Source organism: Parasteatoda tepidariorum, chromosome 8, assembly GCF_982258835.1.
Source record: "Parasteatoda tepidariorum strain Cologne lab strain chromosome 8, Ptep-v5.0, whole genome shotgun sequence".
NCBI lineage: Eukaryota > Metazoa > Arthropoda > Arachnida > Araneae > Theridiidae > Parasteatoda > Parasteatoda tepidariorum.
Window position 1 is genome coordinate 19,429,494 of NC_141762.1, and position 14,877 is coordinate 19,444,370.

General features: G+C 29.9%; 1 long non-coding RNA gene across 1 annotated transcript; it reads right to left on the bottom strand.

Annotated features, from left to right (window-relative positions):
* Positions 1-1,363: 1,363 nt before the first annotated feature.
* Positions 1,364-5,071, bottom strand: LOC147805772 (uncharacterized). The gene is made up of 4 exons (XR_015428653.1): positions 4,961-5,071; positions 2,933-3,052; positions 1,994-2,110; positions 1,364-1,548 (listed from the first exon to the last, which is right to left on the bottom strand). It is a non-coding gene; the product is annotated as an uncharacterized LOC147805772 (long non-coding RNA).
* Between the last annotated feature and the right edge of the window lie 9,806 nt (positions 5,072-14,877).

A 14,877-nucleotide genomic window follows, 5' to 3' on the forward strand; every position in this document is an offset into this window, starting at 1 on the left:
ATTTTCGTTCTCTGAAAGATTTCTCAGTTTAAAAATAAAAAGGGAATTTTATAAAGATATCTAGCTGAAATTATTGAAAGAAAATTTAAAAAATTAAAAAAAAAGCTTGTTAAGAAATTCATTATACACTTAAAACAAAGTGTTAAAAAAAATTTTTTTTTTTTTAAAAAAGAAACTTTTTTTAACAAATCAATATTTGCTTGTACTATTATGCGTAAATAATTACAGAATTATTAAGTTCGATCGTAATGTTCAAATTCTTAATGAAGAAGTAAACACAAGTTTTGTTATATTTTCTAAAAATGATCACGCAAATAACAAAAGATTTCTTAGTTTAAAAATAAAAAAATAAATAAAAGTGAAACTTATCAATATATTTACCTAACAGCATAGGAACAAAATTTAAAAAATAAGTTCGTTAAAAAATTATTTGTATGCTTAAAACAAAGAGCTAAATAAATTTTAGAAAAAAAAATGCTTCTTAAACACTATTTTTATTATTATTTCATATAAATAATTAAATTAAATTAAATAATGACCGAATTATGAACGAAAAACAAAGTAAGGCAAAGTTTCTTAATTAAATTCTTAAAAATAAAAACAAAAGAATTGTGATATTCGGTAATATATTTAGCTAATTAACTAATAATATAAAACGAAAATTAAAAAAAATAATGATTTTACTCTCTAATAAAACAAAGTAGTAATTGATGAAAAAAAAAAAATAATAAAATTCGCAAACTTTTCAAATTTTTTTGAACAAATAAAGTTTATTGACTTATGTCCAAAAAATAAGTTTTGTTTTAACTTTATTTCTAAAAATAAAAACAACTCAAGATTTATAAATTTAAAATCAGTAATAGAAGCCCATTAAATTATTAGAAGTTTTATCCGAAAGGTTTTTAATAAATTAAAAGAAAGTAAAAAAATAACCTAACAAATTTATTTACTTTGTAATTTAATTCCTTATGGGTGCCTTAAATTAGATTTCCGATAATTTTCACATTTAAAAATATAAAAAAAGTTTTGTCAGAAAATAAATGAAAAACTTACCTAATTAATGAAGAAACTTTTCTTTATAAATTCTTTTCAATAATAGATTGCGTTCAGAACAAGGTTACGACGGCGATCACGAAGTTAATCCCATTGAAAATAATCTACAAGAAACGATTTCAAATCGCGAAGTTGCGAAAACGAACATGTGATATAACGATATAAGGTCTCAAAAGTGATTCTGATTCTACCGCTCATCAGTCAAGGCCGTCTCAACATAACGAAACAATATCGTCTTCCACAGCGCGAGTTGGCATCGGAACGTAAGAGAAAGTCCTTGCGTGTATCGCTATATCGCTATATCGTTATATCGTCTTCTTCACTCGCCGGCTTAAATCGGATTTCTGATGCATCGCTTGGAATGAAAGTCGCTGTATCGGTTTGCCGATATAGGCGTTAAATCGATATGTCGCGATATATCGATTTATAGCCCAGTCCTACTCATGAGTAATATTTCCTGCTTCAATTTTATCATCTGAGTCAGACGATTCATCACTAAAATTATAGGAAAAAAACTTCAACTGAAATGTTCTTTTTCATCAGGCTTTTGTTGTAATTCATTTTTAAAATATTGTTAAATGCTTTTTTGTCCGCATTCATTTAAAAGTTTCGAAACTTAAATTCGGAAGACAGATTTCTGTCTTTTTAATTGCAATTTATAATTTATTGATTAAATAGTTATTAAAAGTGAATAGTGATTTTTATTAAAAGAATTCTATCTTTTCCATAAGAAATTAGCCAATTGAAATCATTAATGTGCGTTTTTGACCCGTTAAAATTATTTTAAATTTATACTACTTTGATTCATATTAATTACACAAATCATAAAAAAAGAAAGCTGATAAATGAAACATGTAGAAAAGTAAATAAAATACTTATTTAATTAACTTCTTTAATTAAATTTATGATAAGCATAATAGTCAAAAATATTAAAACTTACCTAATCATAGCAGGTTCACAATCATCAGAACCATCAGTTTGATTCTGCTCATTCACGAACAACTCATGAGTAATATTTCCTGTTCTAATTTCCTCATCAGAGCCAGACGATTCATCACTAAAATTATAGGATAAAAATGTCAACTAAAATGTTTTTTTTCATCAGGCTTTTGTTGTAATTCATATTCAAAATACTGTTAAATGCTCCTTTTCCAGCATTCATTTGAAAGTTTTAAAACTTAAATTTAGAAGACAGATTTCTATCTTTTTAATTTCAAGACAAAATTATCTTGTAAGGCAAAATTACCTTGTTTAAAAAACATGCTCATTTATACTTTTTTTGCTATTTCAATGTATATAAAAAACGATGCGATGTTTTCGAACATAGAGGACCTATATTATGATTTAAAAAAATTTTCTGTGCTCCAAGTATTCGAAAGGTTTTGAGAACAAATATTGGAATTTGAGAATTGTCTTCAGGATTTGATGATGTCTGGTCACCTTAAAGTCACTGATTTATACCTTGTTCTTAAAGTTATGGTCGCTTACGTAATCACATTCTGAGCAGACAAACACCACGTGCGTTCGTCCTGTCTTCATTTTAATTGCAGTCAGCTCATAATTCGTGCTTTATCAACAATCAATTACGGTGAGACTTAAGTAGACAGTGGCCAGTCAAAAGCTAGTTTAGATAGAAATCACCACTGTCTACTTGGTGGAAGATTTCTCGAAATGGTTTGTTTTTATAGGTGGTGCTCCACCTTGGTATTCTTTTTCTCATTTTGAACTTGTTTTATTTTAGTCTTGAGATGATGCTTATTAATTTTTAATCAGCACGATGCCACTGTCCATGATGTAGCTTGTTTTGTGCCTAGGTCTTTTTTTGTTTAACTAAATATTATAAACTGAATACTAAAAAGAAGAGGAAAATTAAAATTACCTAGTACTACTATCAAGATCAGGCATATTGGAATCTTCTGTTGGATTAGATTCCTCCATAAATGGATGATAATTGATAGATCTTGATTCTCTTTCATCATCGAAATTGTCTGCTCTCTCACTAAAATTATAAATGCAAAAAAAATGTCAAGTGCTTTCATCAGTTTTCCGTTAAGCGTATTTTCAAAAAAATATAAAGTATATATTTCATTAACAATTATTTGATGGTTTTACATTTGACAACATAAACTAAGATTTTTTTCATTTTTGCTTTATTTTTTAGAAAATAATGTAAAGAGTATTTCGTTCTTTATCATTTAAAGTTTATGATATAAATAAAGGTTTCTTTCGTTCCGCATTATTTTCTTCAAAATAATGTAAAGTGTATTTCCTCCTTAATCATTTGAAAGTTACGAAGTTTATGATACAAATTAATATTTCTTTCGTTTTAACATTATATTCGTCGAAATAATGCAAAGCGTATTGCACCCACTATCCTTTTAATGTTTTTAAGTGCATAATATATAAATTAATATTCCGTACGTTTTATATATTACTTTATTTAAAATAATGTAATAATAATAAAAAATTTTTTAATGAAGATTTTTAGAAGAAGATTTCATAAATAAAGATTTTTTTGATTTTTTCATTATTTTCGCCGAAATAATGTAAAGTGTATTTTGTTCTTTATCATTTAAAGATTTTAAAGTTCATGATATAAATTAATATTTTTTTCGCTTTAACATTATTTTCGTCGAAATAATGTAAAGTGTATTTCATCCATTATCATTTAAAGATTTTAAACTTTAGAATATAAATAGAGATTTCTTTCCTTTTAATTTTTTATGTAAGTTATTTTAATTTAACAGTATTTTAATTTCGAAGTTAAGGTGCATTACATTGGGAGACAAATGTTATATAATACTTGACCTTATCTGATTCAGGCGTAGGATTTTCCAGTCTGAAATTAGTTTTGTTCGGAAGGCTAGTGTCTTTTTTTTTTAATGATATTTTTAGTTTAATTTATTTTTTCGTCGCAATGTACTGTGCAAGTTTATAAGGAACTTATAGGTTAGCATGCTTTCACATGCACATGTTTTCTGTTTTGAAAATAACACTTAAAAACCATATTATCATATAACCTTAACGTGTAGCATCATAAACTGAAATGTCTTATCGCCTTCCTCCCACCACTCCCTACGCAGCAGAGAAGCGTGTGAATTTAAAAAAAATCGAAATTGCATAAAAACTGTTGCATGTAGAGAGAAACCGTTATCAGATTTGAAATCAGCCATGTGAAGGTACTTAAGATCCCTTTTAATATCTTATGCAATAGAGAAAGAAAGTTCCTGATTGTTATGGAGTGAAAAAAGTTGAGTATTAAAATTTATCAAAAGTATTATCTGTATGAACTGTATTTTTAACTACAAAATTGTTTAAAACAAGATTCACCATCGCATTATTACTTTATGAAACATCAATTTATCCGAGATCCTAGGGTCGGGATACCCTAGTAAGGCATTGGACCCATGTCCAAAAGGTCGTGGGTACAAACCCCTTGGACCGAAAACTCCCCGTGTACAGAATGGTGAGTGGTGCAGGTTAAATCTGACGGGGTTACAAAGTCCTTCAAGATCCCATAACAGATCAGAACCTCTGGGGTTACGGAGATTTATCGTGCTCCGGTTTAGGTCAAAATTACGACCAACGAATGGATATATGGTGTGTGAATGCGTCCTCCGTAAAATGAGTTGGGACGTATGTGTGACGCAAAAGTCAAATTCTTGGCCATAGATGGCGACACTGAAAAACAATAAGTGTACCCCTCTGCTTTAAAACAGGCTTGTCAGTATCGGAAGTGGCATAAGACAACAACGTACGGGATCATTGGAATATATAATGCTTTCTTATTTGTTTTTTGGGGTTACAATTTAATGTTTTGGATGTCAAATAAATTGACCATAAAACGTGAAAATATTTATTTCACAAGAATTCATTTAAAATATGTAAAACATAAACATCTACATACCCATTATCAGTTCCAGAAGAACTGGAACTGGTGTATCTATCCTCGCCCTCTTCACTAGCTAAAATGGCAAAAGAAAATTCTATTTCAACTTAACATGTTTTTGTTAAAAAATGTAAGAGTTGTCCAAATAAAAAGTAGACAACTTCAAAAATGCAGTAGTGATTGCATCACCACCATAAGGTTAAGGTAGATAAAGATAAGAGATTAGGGAGTGCTTAATTGATTAAGCAGTCACCTGAGCACATTTGAAGGAATGAAATATGGTGCTAAGAAGGATGGGCCCGGAAAAAAAACTCTATCGTAGTACTAAGTTTTTCCCTGAAAAAAATGAGCAAAATGCAAATGTTTATTTATCATTATGTTCGATGTTTATAGCAAACAGTATCTAGGAAAAACGGCTGTAAGCAAATGGTGTATAAAAATTTTTTTAAGGGTCGTGTACAGTGCACCAAAAAAAAAGAAAAGAAAAGAAGAAAAAAAAGCGGACTCCCTTGAATAACGTTTGCATGATAAAATACTGTTTTACATGATAAAATATAAAACTTCTGTGAAATCAGTCGAAAAACGCCTGAGAAATTGACTTTGAAGCATAAGATTTTTCAAAATTCGATATTACAGGAACTATACAACTGATTTCGCTCAAATTTAGTATTTTGCCATGTAAAATTACATGCTTTATAATGACCTAAAACATAGTAAACTCTACAATTTAAATTTTCGTCGATTATTATTAAATAAAATTAATTATTATAAACTATTATTAAATAAAATTTTAAATGCTCCTTAAAGATAAAAAAAAAGAGCATATAACTGATAAAATGCATTTCTACTTCTTTCTTTTAAAAAATTGAAATGACATTTTTCCAGAAGGGAAAAAACATGGTTTCTAAAATATTTTGTTATGTTCTATTTAAAGAACTCCTCCCGCCTCAGACTTGGGGGTTGTTGGCTGCTATGGAAACAAAAAGAAGTTCATTTTTTTGGGGTGGAGGAGAACTTTTAATATTTTTCTCCCCAACTCCTGTCAAAACTTGTCTTTAATTTTTACGACATATCCGTAGTTGAAAGAGTTATAACTCGCAACCATAGTCATTGATAGTGCTCCAGAATATTGGTAAAGGGAGTTTTTCAGTTGCGCAGATTAAAGTCTTTATTAATACCATTATTGAATAGTTCCCATTTATTAAATTATTTTCTATTGAGAAGGAAATATGCTTTAATTTTACGCAAATACTTCATTCTTTTTAAAGCACAAAAGAATTTTAATCGAAATTGTGGATGAAGTGAAGGAAAGGGTTTCCCTTCGATTGTGTACTGTAACTTTGAGCTTTTAATATACACAAAGTTTTCCATTTTCCTATTATTTCTATCGATTTCGTATAATTAGAAAGTCTCACTTTTAACTTATTTTATCTGTTTTCTGCAAAAACATTAAAAAAAAACTGCCAAAATAACAGGCACAACTAATTATAATTTACCAAAACATTACATTGACTATTTAGGGTAGATTATAGGTGAGGGTGCCCCCGCCAAGTTATGATCGTGATTGATCGCCAAGCTGGGCGATGTTGAAAACCAATCGTGATTCTGATTGGTTTAGATTTTAATCGTGATTCTGATTAGTTTAGAATTTAGCGTTGTTTTTAAATGAATTTTTAAGGTTAAAGTTATTTTTGCTTCTGGTACTAAAGGTAAGGTTAAGGTAAGGTTATTTTTGCTTCTGGTACTAAAAATGAATACTGTCTATATGATAAATCTTAAGTTTCTGTACGATTTTAATAACAATGAAAAAAAAACAGAGATTGTCTGGTGTATTAATGAAGGTTTAATTAGTAATAGATATAAATGTCCTGTTTGTGGGTTACCACGGCGTTCCGGACAAACAAGTATGGCGCCAAACATAAGTCGCCAATTTCGCTAAGGGGCACTCTCAAGTATATTTTTCCCACTATTTACATAAAAGTAAGGCTCCTATACTATCGGAGCTGACCTATCAAGCAATATTGGAGCAAACAAGTTCGCAAGTTAACGTTATGTTAGTATTAATTATGTTATGTGCTTATGTTAGCTCTTTGCTCCAAAAATGGATGATAAGTCGGCCAGTCTAATTCAGGGGCTCTACATAAAAGGGCTTAATCCTAGTATACGTCATACGAGGAACTTGGTGACATTGGCGATGTTTTATTTAGAGGGTTAAAAAGTTTACAGTCTGTAGTAGATTCGGTGGGTAAAGGCCTGGATTCTTAAGACAAGCGCCTTCTCTGGGCGTCAGCGGAAGTTGACGTACCGCTGACGCCAACAAAATACTGTTTTGTAAGCTCAGCGTGAGCAGTCGGTCTAACGCAGACATGATCTCACATTGCGCACGCGTTAATAAAGTAAACAAATATTTATTTCGAATTTGTATTGATTTTGTTATTGCTGACCAGTGCTTTAGAGAACAAATAATGACTTTGTCCAAGAAAAAACACATTATAGGTTAGCTAAATGAAGAAGACGAAGAAGACTAAGAAGACTAAGAAGAATGAAGAAGACTAAGAAACCAGGCCTTTATTATTTTCTAGCCAATTTGCATTTGTACTTTGGAATTTGGTGACAAGCGCCTACGCGTCATTTCGGCATTGGCGACATTTTTCAAAATAGCGCCAAGGTGCAACGTACGCTTTACCGTAAGCTTGGATTCTACGTACTCTCGGATTTTACCCAGAAAAGTAGAAACTATACATTTTGCTCATAAATTTCGTTCTATATCTTCATTTCAGTATTTTAATTTTGTGTTAAAACTGACATTAACAAATAATTTTTATTCTTTAATTAATAAGGATTGGAAATTTTTACAAATAATAGCAAAAATTATAGTTCAAATTTAGATAAGGCCTTTCTCACAAGAAAAAAGTAATTGTCTGAACTTATTTATGAAAGACTTGTCATTTTCATCAAGTTTTAGGTTCTTCCTAATCATGTTTTAGCTAAGTTTTTAAAATAAGTTTAAAATAACAAAAAAATATATAAGCACTTACGAAAAGGTCTCGGATGTTCTCTAAGCTCCTTTTGCCAATAATTCAGCAGAGCAAAGCGATATAATTCACTCATTTTACCAAAGTTTTAAGAATTTGTCAAAAAAGACGCTATTCATTCAAAATGGCTTCAATAAGAATGATTTGTTAAAATTTATTTTATCTATTGTTGCTGTTGATAACAATGGTTTTTTCGTTAAATACGCTTAATTAAGAACCATTCAACAATGTCTGACGATATACTTCTTGATTCAATTTTCCAAAGTATTGTTGTAAATATTTTGATATTCTTGATTTTAAACAATGAAAGAAATGTTCGAAATGGAAATTAAGATAAAAGAAATGCTTTAAATATAGTATAGTTAAATATAGTATAATGTTATAAAGTACAGTAGTAGCAAAGTATTTTTTTTTAAACTTTTTAAGCGATCAAAATTTAGATTATGACTCTTATTATTTCGACGCTGATGAAAAGTTTATACGAAGTAAAAATAATAATCAAACAGAGTAAAAAAATTTAAATTTTTTTTTTTAAATATAGTACAAGGTTGATCTTTTTCCAATAATTATATCCCAAGTTTTTTTTTTTTTTAATGGGAATTACACAATCAGGTTTATTTCTTAGAATGAAAATCGATTATTTGTCAGTTCAATAAAAATGATGTTATTAAATTAGTTTGATTTTTTTTTAAAAATAAAGTTTCATTACTCTAGGTATCTAACCAAATAACAGAACTGAACTTAAATTTTTATTTTATTTTTATAGTAGCTATAAAATTAAAATCTTTTATTATTACCATTTGTCTTTCTTATTTTTTTTCTGTACCATTCACGTTTTTTTGTACAAGAATAATAATTAAAAAAAAACATAACGAAAATTCGAGAGGGAGGCAGGACGGGGTATACTTAATATTAATTTTATTTTTATTTTCAACGCCTACCTGTGTTAGCATTTCGTTAATTCAGGCATTTACGAGGCAGATTTGTCTTTCAGAGGTACCAAATAAGGTGGGCCAACATTGCTCCCACAATAAAGACAGATAGTACAGAGAATGAAAGAAAAGAACATTTTTGCCTTGCCCGAGATTTGAACTCAGAACCTTTCTGATGCAAGGCTAGTTCCTTAACCACTCTCAGTCCGGTAGGCCTAAATTTGTTTTCTCCAATGCCCACCTGGGTTGACATTTCGTCAATTCAGGTGTATTAGGGAAGATTTGCTGGCCACTCTTTCAGGGGCACCACATCAGGAGGATCAACGATGCTCCCACAGTAAGGACAGATACAGAGAATGAAAGAACGCCCATTCCTTGTCTGGGCTTCGAACCAAGAACCTTTCTGATACAAGGTATCCCAAGTCAAAATTTTTGATGGCTTTCCATTGATGGATCAACAAAATCTTTGATGGTAACCAACATAAGTAACCATCACCCCAAGGTAGGGATTCGGACAGAATTATGATGGTCCAACATAAGATTAGCAACTTGTTTTGATGGTTTGTTCATGTTGGAACCAACAGAAATTTCCATCATAGTTTCTTAGAAATCAAATGTTTGAACCATCATGAGCTACCATCATCCCAGTATAGAAATTCGGACAGATTTATGATGGTCTAACACAATAATAGCAATTTGTTTTGATTGTTTGTCCATGTTGGACTATCAGAAATTTTCATCATATTATTTTAGAAATCAAATGTTGGAACACTTGGAACCAGCAAATACTTAACATTACACAATTCATTTGGACATTGATTTTACATCCAATGAATGGAAGAGCAGGAATGATAGTTGCTTTTCTAAATAACAATCCTATCTATCATTTATTCCATATTCAAGAAATATGTAAGAACTAAAGGAAATTTTCAGACATGTTTTTTTAATCTTTATGTATTTATCAGTGCAATGATTTAAGCTTGCATGCCTTGAATACATTACAGCAGAGGCTAGTTTATACTGTAGTAAATACATAACTTTTTAACAAAGACTCGTTGCTGTTTTGTCCCAACTGAACGAAAAATGCCCTTAAAAGTTTCGATTTAGGGTAGTGGGACAATTGGGAGGGCGGCTAGTTTAAACTGTAGTCCATACATAACTTTTTAACAAAGACTCGTTGCTGTTTTGTCCCAACTGAACGAAAAATGCCCTTAAAAAGTTTCGATTTAGGGTAGTGGGACAATTGGGAGGAAGACTAGTTTATACTGTAGTCCATACACAACTTTTTAACAAAGACTCGTTGCTGTTTTGTCCCAACTGAACGAAAAATGCCCTTAAAAGTTTCGATTTAGGGTAGTGGGACAATTGGGAGGGAGGCTAGTTTATACTGTAGTTCACACATAACTTTTTAACAAAGACTCGTTGCTGTTTTGTCCCAACTAAACGAAAAATGCCCTTAAAAAGTTTCGATTTAGGGGAGTGGGACAATTGGGAGGGAGGCTAGTTTATACTGTAGTCCCACCCCCCTAAATCGAAACTTTTTAAGGGCATTTTTCGTTTAGTTGGGTGGGACAGAAAAATTCCATTAAAAAGTTTGGGTTTAGGAGGGTGGGGCAATTTGGAAGGGAGGCTAGTTTATACTGTTGTCCATACACAACGTTTTAACAAAGACTCGTTGCTGTTTTGTCCCAATTAAACGAAAAATGCCCTTAAAAAGTTTTGTTTTAGGGGGTGGGACAATCGGGAGAGAAACTATTTTTGTTATTTAAGGCAAGCATAAATTTGAGAAAAAAAATAACATTCGAATCTTTATTTGCATAAAACTTTTAAAAAAAAGTGATTAAAAACCGCGATTTTAGGAAAGTTTTTTTTAAGGAAAATTATGTTTATTCGAAATGAGGGTATAGGGGTTAAGGAGTAAACCCTCTTTTTGGAGACTAGAAATAAATTGATGAGGGGAATGGGAAAATTCTGGTGATTGTTGTTGAAAAAGTCTAAACTGGTAAAAATTTAAGAGAATAAATAAAAAATAAAAATGAAACAAGCTTTGAGGCATTGACTTATAGTTTTGGGGAAGGTATAGGAAATAGTATGGTTACTGTTGGGAAAGTTCTTCCTTCAAATGTTTGATATAATAAATATTTTTTTAATATAGATCCCGCAAGAGGAATTTTTTATAAATATTTAATTTAATTACTCTCCTCTATTTTTCTCTGTTGAAGTACTGAGAGATATCATTCCAATTTTTTACTCACTATTCCCTTACTTATTATATTTTCATGTATTATACAAAAAAAAAATCCCAATAAACTGAAGTGGAAAGGTATCATTTGATTCAAAATTTCATTTGCTTCAAAAATACATATATAAGAAACAACAATCGACGTGTTTTTAGCGCTCGAAACCCATTTTTAGGAATTGCCGGACGTGAATGAGGAGAAACAATAGTGATTTGAATGAGAAAATATAAAGTTGCCACAAAAAATGAAAAAAATAAAGGTGAGAAACAAAAATAGAAAAACCACAGTAGCCGAGGGAGAAAGAAGCTAAAAGATTGAACAAGAAAAACCACGGTGGCCGAGAGGGGCAAATCATGGTAAAATGTATTTCCCTGCGCTATGGAGAGTCGGTGAGGAGCTAATATCGTTAACAAGGGAGTCAGCATTTATATGAATAAAACAAGATTGAATTAATTTCACTTTCGTCGAGGGCAAAATTATCTCCTTCCCTAATCCCATCAGCTCATCTTGATTCCCTGAATTCATATGAATGCTGGTTCCCTTATTAACGACGCTAGTTCTTCACCACATCTGAAAATGCATTTTATCCTGATTTGCCCCTCTCGGCCACTGTGGTTTTTGCTGTTCTATTTTTTAGCTCTCGGCTACTGTGGATTTTCTAGTTTTGTTTCTCACCTATATTTTTCAAATTTTCATTAGCAGCTTCACGTTTTATATTTAAAATCATTTCTGCTTTTTTTCATTTTGCTCTTAAAAATGGGCGCTTGTTTTAGAGCGCTTGAAACAGGTCGACTGTTATTTCCTACTTATATATTTTGGAAGCGAATAAAGTTCTTAATCAAGTAATGCTTTAATCTACATCCTAAGGGACACATTGTAGGCATAGAAATAGTAGAAAATGTTCCATAGCGTTCGAATCTCGATTATTAATGTTCGGCGGATGCCTAATTCCTTAGTATTAATTATTCGTAGTTCCCGTAATTTAACAGCCATACTTCATATATATTTATAAAAACCTAAGCTCGTATTTTTTTTCTTTTGTGTGTGAAAATATGTGAGAAAATTATACTACGGTTAAAAAATTTATTTATTTTAGTGTATTTATTCAGGGCATTCAGTATGAATTATTTCATTCATTTATTTTATTCAGGTTAAAAAAAATTTATTTTTTTCTTAAATGCAAAGGCTTTTTTTTTTAAATTTTAATAGTCTTAAAATGTACGATTAAATTTGTTTGAAAATCATAGTTTATTTATAAAGTATTTTACTTCAGTAGAAAGGTAAAAAAAAAAAATAATAATAATGTTAATGCAATATTTAAAAAAAATCGATTTTATAATAAATAGTTGTAAGATTATTACACAGAAGTATCTATTTTACAAGTAAAAAAATTTTTTAGTTACAAAATAGATGCTCTATTTGCAACCCGGAGATAGATGCAATATTTGCTTTATTTATAATGCCACTCTTGTAGTAGAGCGCATGAACTGCGAATGTGAAATGATTCAATCGTTCACCGTTAATCAAGAGAAAAACATCATTCACTTTCATTTAAATTAAATATGCAATAAATTTCTTGTTTTGTTTTCTGCTCGGAATTTTATTTTAATCAATCATTACATGGAATGAACGAAATAATCAACAAGTAACGTATATTTTGAAAGCCAAGAGGATTTATGAGAAACTATTTAGCCTTGACTTCTCATATCAGCGAACAGTATGAATCATTGTTTAAAAGAAACTTAAAATATCTTATTCAATGCAGATTTATTAGGCGGTTGAATAAAAATTAATAGAATTCATAATTTCACGTGATATTTACAGAGATAAACATTTTTATTCATAGGCGGATAAAAGCATTTTGAAGCCTTACAGAGAATTCACTTTCCTATTTTATAAATTTTTTCGTTTTCTACGAAGAGAGATATTCCAGTAAAGATGTCAACTCAATTTATTTTATATTCATTTTCACCGAAAATGATACTTTGATCTTTATTTGGGATTAAATTAATGCATGTTTTTAGGAAGAGTGTTATTTTTCTCTCATATTGTAAGGGAATATATATCTTGAAAATGATATTTAGTTTGAGGAAATTTTTATTTACTTTAAATTAAATAAGAAAAATTTTCAACAAACTAAATGAAAAATATTTTAAAAACATAATTAAAAATGGCTGTGTAAAATTTTAAGTGAGGGTAAACTCTTATTATTTTTGTATGATATGCATCATTAATACATAAACGTCTTTAGTTTTATTTATGCTTTGCGTATTGGTGAAAACCCGCAGTAATTGCGGCAAGGATGTGGCAATTTTTTCTAAAAATTATGTGGAAGTGATTGCGGATGACCTAAGAAACTGCAACTGTAACGAAAAAAAAATTATTGCATTACATTTTCAGAGTCTGCGCTATGGACTTCAAACTATTAGCCAGAAAATTAGCCAAACGTCAAAAGTTTTAGTCAAAGGCAAATCTTAACAATTTCTTATAATTTATTTTTTAACAATTGATTTTTCTTCAAATCAAAATGAAAATTTACTATGAATTAAATTATTTTATAAAATGGAAATACGCGATCGCAACGCTCCAGTACGCCCTCTAGCGGGAGCCTGTAAATATCAGACATTAATTTATCACGTTTTTATTTAGTTCCATAAAAATCATTGGCCATGACGGACGCCATTTTCTTAGCAGCAAATAAAAATCAAAATTTCCCTAAGGAAAAGCTGAAGAACTTGAAAAAAGTAACCAGAACATGCCAAACATTGAAGCAGAACACGCCAAGCATTTGAAGAACAATTTCTCCATAATTTTTACCTTTCTATTACCAAGAACATAACTTACAATTTCATGATCACTTGCTGTTACAGATGTGTATATTACGGTAAAATAATTTATTTTGTCTTCAATTCATTACAAATTAAAATGAAGTCAACATTGCTTTCGTCATTCCAATAAATAAATGTGAATTCAGAACGTCAAGAACTGCAATAGTTATAGAATACTCTTTTTTGTTATAGAACAGAATATATTTCTATATCTATATAATTCGGAAAACAACAATAAAGAATCAACCAAATTACTTGAAATAGTGTCATTTGTGCTGATGATTAATAAATTTTTTATCGTTTTCTTGGTAAGTATTTTTTAGTTTTGAAAGAATAGATAATTTCATCTAGAATTCAGCTGTTCTGTTTTTAATCTACATATTCAAATTCATATCGAAATCTTACAATTATAAAAATTTGATGTGTGATACGTTATCTAAAAGTAATAAAGGGATAATCCATGTACATATTATTTGAAAATAAAACTTTCAAACGAAGAACATTTCATTTAGAACTCTGCGGATTTATAAAGAAGGTAAGTGTTATGAATTTTATAATAAAAAATTATAAATCATTTATAATCATTTCATTTGATCAAGAGTCATTTTGCAGTTGGGGAGAGGTAGAGGAGGAAAAATGTAGATGTTTTGTCGCCTTTGAGGGAAAGGATTAAGAAAAATGTTTGGGTTAATTTTTGATAATTTCTTCGACTAGAGCAAGTAATATAAGAATAAACCTGTAGTAATATAATGTTATTGCATATGCTATAGTCACAAGAAAGCATATTTCCTTCGAAAATATTTGAATGATAATATGCATCTTGCTACACACATAATCTGTTTTATCGGCACTAACTGCAGAAAAAAAAATTGCTACGTTATATCGCGTGATCGTGGCCAA